We start from the raw sequence: 6,000 nt of genomic DNA, 5'->3' as shown, positions 1-6,000 counted from the left end.
TTATATATATATATATATATATATATATATATATATATATATATATATATATATATACCTAGATTTATATATTTTGTATACACTCTGGAATAAACAGGCTGAAACAAGTATAGACCTAAGGCACAAAATGTGGCAACCACTGCTAACATTAAAAATTGAATGCCAATAAAATAATTGTGAATAAATACAATCAAAATTTTTTTTGTTGTTGTTAAAAACTTTTTTTTATTTAAAAGTGGAAACATTAAAATCACATGGACTAATCCTGTTTGTCTTTTTATCCATCTTTTTACAAGATAAAATATTTTGTTCCTTTGTGATAGTTTTGCTTTTAAATATTTTTTGTGCATTATTTTTGAGCACCAGCAGATGGGGATGTGTCTTCATGTAAAGTGTTACAAATGCTGTCTCAGATGTTAAGAGTTTGTTATAGACTTTACATAAAGGCACAGTGCCATCTAGTGGCTCAAGTATAAAGATTTTAAAAGAGATTTTTTTTTTTAATGGCATTTTCAAGTTAAAAAAAATATGGTTTATACCGCAACAATAATTAGCCATCAATAACAATATTAATAACAGTTTAGCAGTTTATTTTTTACATACAAAGTGTCTACTACTGATTCTTTTTTCCTTTTACTATATATACTGTAGGATATGCCAAATGTTAAAAGAATTCATAACTATTTCCTTAATGGTAAAATCCTAATGGTTAGAGGCCAGTACTGGGTTTCCTACACAGTTTTAGCAGGACTTTTCAGCTCTTGACATGCATGAGCAAAACAAGATTCACACAGCAACCCTGTGCCTACTTTTGTGGCATAAATATTGATTAAACCTTGCTAAAATAAATTCCACTGAGAATGATTTAATAATTGATACAGTCTTTTTAAATTAAGGACAGTTCCACTTACTCAGTTCCAACTCCTGGGATAGTTTTCTTTTTGCAGATGTCTTAGTGAATGATACTCCAGCCTACTTACTAGATAGAGAATGATATTAATTAGATTTTCCCACTGCTGTGAAATGAAGTGTGATAGCAACAGGGAGAGGGAGATTAACATATATTTATTTACTGCCTCATAGACAAACATTAGAATTAACAGATGCTTAGATGATTTCTATGCTTTCATGTGTGATTATGCCTTGTGTTAACTTATTTTCATACAATACACCATATTTTCAACAGAAATGTATTTAAGCATAGAAGTGCAACTTTTGGCAGCCCAGCTGTCATTGAGTAGAGCATTCCATATTTGTGACAGTAATTTAGTAATAATCACTGACAAAATGAACAAAATAAGTCTGATTTCTTTTTCATTAAGATAAGTATTCAGGATTTATTGGATTTTCAAAAATAAAGGATACATCTTTTGTAAGATCAGATGGCAAGGATGATCTTTTGTGAGATCATACAGGAAGAAAAAATTATATGTTGACAAATTGTACTTATCTGAACACAATTTTTAACAAATACATGCAGACATCCTTTTGGATTTGGGAAATGAAAAAAAAGCAAATTTTCTGTAAACTTTGTACCCAATATGGCTCCCTAAAATTTGGACAGAGAACATATGTGTAGGAATATGGTATTGTACTAGTAGATTTAATAGAGATGTAATTGGCTTGTACTTTTTAAAAGGCATACCAAAAGTTGACAAAGGAAAAAAAGAAAGGAGTAAGAAAATAAAAAAGCTAGAATATTAGATTTGAAAAAAGAAGAAAACATGAAGTCCTGTGTCATAGGGGTCATGTAATTATGTAACCTGAATGTTTTCTACACTTAAAGGGAATCTACCATAAAAGAACAACATTTCTTCATGTGTAGCAGTTCACTAATTAGTTTAAATATGTTTCTGCCTTTGAATATCTGGATTAATGTTGCAGATTATTACAAAATGGACTCTATGTTTACTAATTATCTGCAGTGTCTAGGTATACAGTGCAGATGAAAGGTTATTCTCGAGCTTTCATATAAAAGGTTCTTAAACCACTTATTACATCACTGGTAATTAATTAGTAAAGGCAGCACAAATTAAAAAGAAGTTCTACAGTATAAATGTTCTCTACAGTGCAGTGTGATCTCACCTTACAGCGTACATAGACTCTCTGACACTAAACAGTTCAGAGGATATGGGTTAGAAGCACAAAATCCTAGATTTTATTTTGGTAGAATGTGATTGGGTAATTAAAGAAAAGTAATCCCCAGAGACAATTCCTTGTCCATTCAAGTCCTGGGGGCAACCATGAGCTCAGATAGCACAACTGGCCTCCTAAGATTAAGTGGAGACTTGTCTATAGGTGAAGGCTACAGGGAAAGATTGGAGAATTGCATCTGGTAAAATTGCCTTTTGACAAGAGTCCTCATAGGACAATTCAACAAATTTCAGGGTTCTTGAGGAGCCCTCTTCATCAGGGCTTAAACACTTAATATGCAAATGTACTGCACTCACTAGGCATAAAAAAGAATAAATAACAGCAGTTTTTGGAACATTACCTGAATGACTGTGGAAGTTAACTTAAACTCTTGAAATGGCTTGTCTATTTTCAGCCTATATAAAGAAATAAAATGATTTGTTGTCTACATTTTACATGGTCCATTACACTTGTAGGCTGTCATTGCTAACGGAGTTTTGAAAATGAAAAAAAAAATTCATTGTATTCACATAAGCAAAAATATAGTGCTAATGAACCATAACAAATCAAATAATAAAGAGTCTTTAGTGATAAAAAGCTAAACGTATAAGTCTATATCATCCTTAGTTTAAAAAGAAAATTTATTGCATTACATGTCCACCTCCACCTAAAACTTTGAGCACTTATTAGATAGTGTTGTCATAGCACTCAAAATGGTTTTATATTGCAAGTTTTTCTTAAAATGTTAGTGTTAACTATACTGATTTTCCTTTTTATATGTCTTTGCCTACAAATGATTTTGGGAGATAACATGGCTTGATGTTTAAAGAACGAGTTTGTGGATCCATAATGTTTTTTTAAACTTTCCATTAAACTATTACATGGTGAGCAAGATTTTAATATTGAGTAGAGGTGCACATGTACAATCAGATTTCTTTCCACACTAAGGATACCATAGATTTTTTTTAACCCATTAATGTTGGGTTTTTTATTGAAAATGAATGCAGTCTTTTGCTTTTCTGATTGTTGTCCTTTTTTTTCGAATGTGATTTGATTTAAGATTGGCGGATTTATTGTTTAGCATTTATTTTGTATTTTGTTTGTCTTTCGCTTTGTTTGTGATTATCACAAAGTGTTATAAAGTCTGTTGTATAGAAATGTTAATAATAACACATAACCGGTGTTACCCATGACAAACCCATGGTTTGCATGTTCACATTTAGTATAAACACTTTCTTATGCTAGTGACCAGTAACTTTTATTTCTGTAAGGTACAGCATTTTCTAGAATATGGTAAATGCATACTAAGAGTCTACCCACAAGTGTCTGAGCTTTTCCTAATAAAGCGCACATGTCCGCAATATCAAGTTTTTTGGAGTATATAAACTTAAATTATTCCCTATACTCAAATTTGCCGTGACCAAACAAGGTAGAGGTTGGCTAAACTACGAGTGTGTATTGTGCTGTGGGAGGAAACTGGAGCACCATAGGCATACTTGACCGTGGCAAGGCGAGTCCCGCAGACCAGTTAGCTACCTCTTCCTTCCACATTACCGATCACATATCCAAAAATTACACAGCACCAATTATTGCTTAAATGGCCCGCAGGCTTTTATTTCACAAATTCCTAAATACTTATTAAATAATGAATGACAACAACAATAAACATTACCATAATCCTAACATAACACTACCCAAATAACCATAATCCTAAACTATTAACTCTTTTGGTAGCTGGTCCTCGAAGCCTTCCCCCACTACTTGGGATCTGCACCACTATGATATTAATTGCTCCTAGCCGCCTCATCACCCAGCTCAGGAACTACTTGCAGTACAACCTAAACTTTTTTGAACATTACTCACCAAACATTTAGGAGACTTCACACCAAAAATTGATCTCATTACCTCATGGATACCACTACCAAAGACTTACTTCCTTCTAGGACCTCACCACTACACCAACCCGATACGACTTTTTATTCACAAAAAAGGGGCGGGGAACAACTTTCCCTTAGTCCTGTCCTAACAACAATTGCCCACCTCCTTTTGTTCCGCAACCTATATTACCTATATTATTCGTCCTCTGATCTCCGTCGTCTTACCACTCCCCATGATCTGACCTTCTCCTAACCCCAAATTAACCCTTTTCTGACTGCTCCGTGTCGCCCCTGTCATGCAGGCCTTCCCCAATCTCCCTGTGCTTGCTAGCTGCAGGCCTGACTGTACATGGAGAGAACATACAAGAAAGAAAATGATTTCTGAGTAGAAACAGAATTTGAGCTGGTAGTGTTCTAAGCTAAGAATACTGTACATGCAGACAGGGATATCAGCACTGCACAAAGTACACAAACCATCAGAAATCATCCACTGGTATGATTTTGGTAAAATGATATCTAGCAAGCTTTATGATTTACTGTACTTTATCTGTGTTAGCACTCAGTTACTTTAAATGTTTATATCAAGTTATTAACATTTAGGAATCATTCTCGCTTGGTCAATAAAGCAGTGCAAACAGCAATGACAGAGTGTGCAGAATGATGTGAACCATGGCAGCAAATTAGATTTCCATTTATTGAAATCTCATCAGGGATTATACATTTGGGTTGGCTGTTATGGGACGTTGCACTTGATAAATACTTTATTGCTTTGTCAAGGTGGACTTTTAGGGCACATTCACACTACTGCATTGTGATATCTGTTGATACTCCAATGCAACATGCTAACAGACAGTAATTGTATTGTGGTGCAGTGACACAACAATGTGTATTGTGCTCCACTGCCAGAAATGGCACATTCACTTTTTTTTTTTGCATGTTTTGGTGAGGCCATCTATTTTAGGCTACCTGAACACAACATATGTTAACTTGGCATATTGTGTGTTAAGCCCCCACAATGCTGTGTAATGTACAATAACTCATTCTCTGTGGCCTTCCTGAACTCATCTATTATACAATTGTAATACAATACAATGTGTACAGTTATAATACAAAATCCTGCACTTATTCTGCCTACTTACCTCAAGAAGACTAGACAACAATAGCCTTTCTAAAAATGTGTACCTAATATAATTATTACAAGAGCCTTCAAAATGACGTTGTAATCAAGCTTTTTTTTCCCTGCTTGTTAGGAGGAGTCTTGGCAAATAGTGTGTAAAGTAAAGGAGAGAACAAGTACCAGTTGAGGAATGATTGTCTCCCTCATCCAATCACTGGGGACCATGCTTATTGGGCTCAGATAAATACCTGTGGACAACCATGTAGAGGGGGAGTTCAGCCATAACAACAGTGAGTAACATGGAAGACTTGTGTGGCTAGGCTTGAACTCATCATGTCCTTGGGTTTTGTGCCCTGGGACCACCCTGAGATCTACTTTTGGGGCTTGCTAAAGGTCTGCCTGGAACATGTCCATGATGTTGTGCCTAAGGATGTGACCTACTCTTATATGCTCATCAGAATCATTGGAGCATTGGAGTCAGGCCACCCTATCCAAGGTTTCAGATGTAGAACTTGAGGGTATCAGAGTCAGAACACCCCAGGTAGCAGATTAGTATCAGTATATAGCTATTGTTTCAGGCAAAGGGTTTTTTGGGTGTTGGAGTCTGTCCACCCTATCTGTAAAACGATCTGGGACCTGGAAGTTTTGGCATTCCAGAAGAAGGTATTCAGCCCTCATTTGTTTCCGGTGTTCCCCACTCATTTCCTCTATCCCATACTCCGCAATTGGTAATAAAACTCTTGAACATTAAGAATGACTAAGCCTCATTTAATTCCTACACCACTGGTTAGGAACCAACACCAGCAGCTTTGGGGGGGGCTGTTCTAATCCGTAGTGTTCTAACCCTGTCCGGAGTTCACAAAATTAAACATT

At 35.3% G+C, this 6,000-nt stretch overlaps 1 protein-coding gene across 1 annotated transcript in view; it reads left to right on the top strand.

Annotated features, from left to right (window-relative positions):
• Positions 1–6,000, top strand: part of GRID1 (glutamate ionotropic receptor delta type subunit 1) — a 577,805-nt gene that overhangs the window by 433,237 nt on the left and 138,568 nt on the right. The gene's annotated exons all lie outside the window — the stretch shown is intronic.

The sequence above is a fragment of the Pyxicephalus adspersus genome, chromosome 10 (genome assembly GCF_032062135.1).
Source record: "Pyxicephalus adspersus chromosome 10, UCB_Pads_2.0, whole genome shotgun sequence".
NCBI classification, from domain to species: domain Eukaryota; kingdom Metazoa; phylum Chordata; class Amphibia; order Anura; family Pyxicephalidae; genus Pyxicephalus; species Pyxicephalus adspersus.
This window is presented reverse-complemented; position numbering and strand designations above follow the sequence as displayed.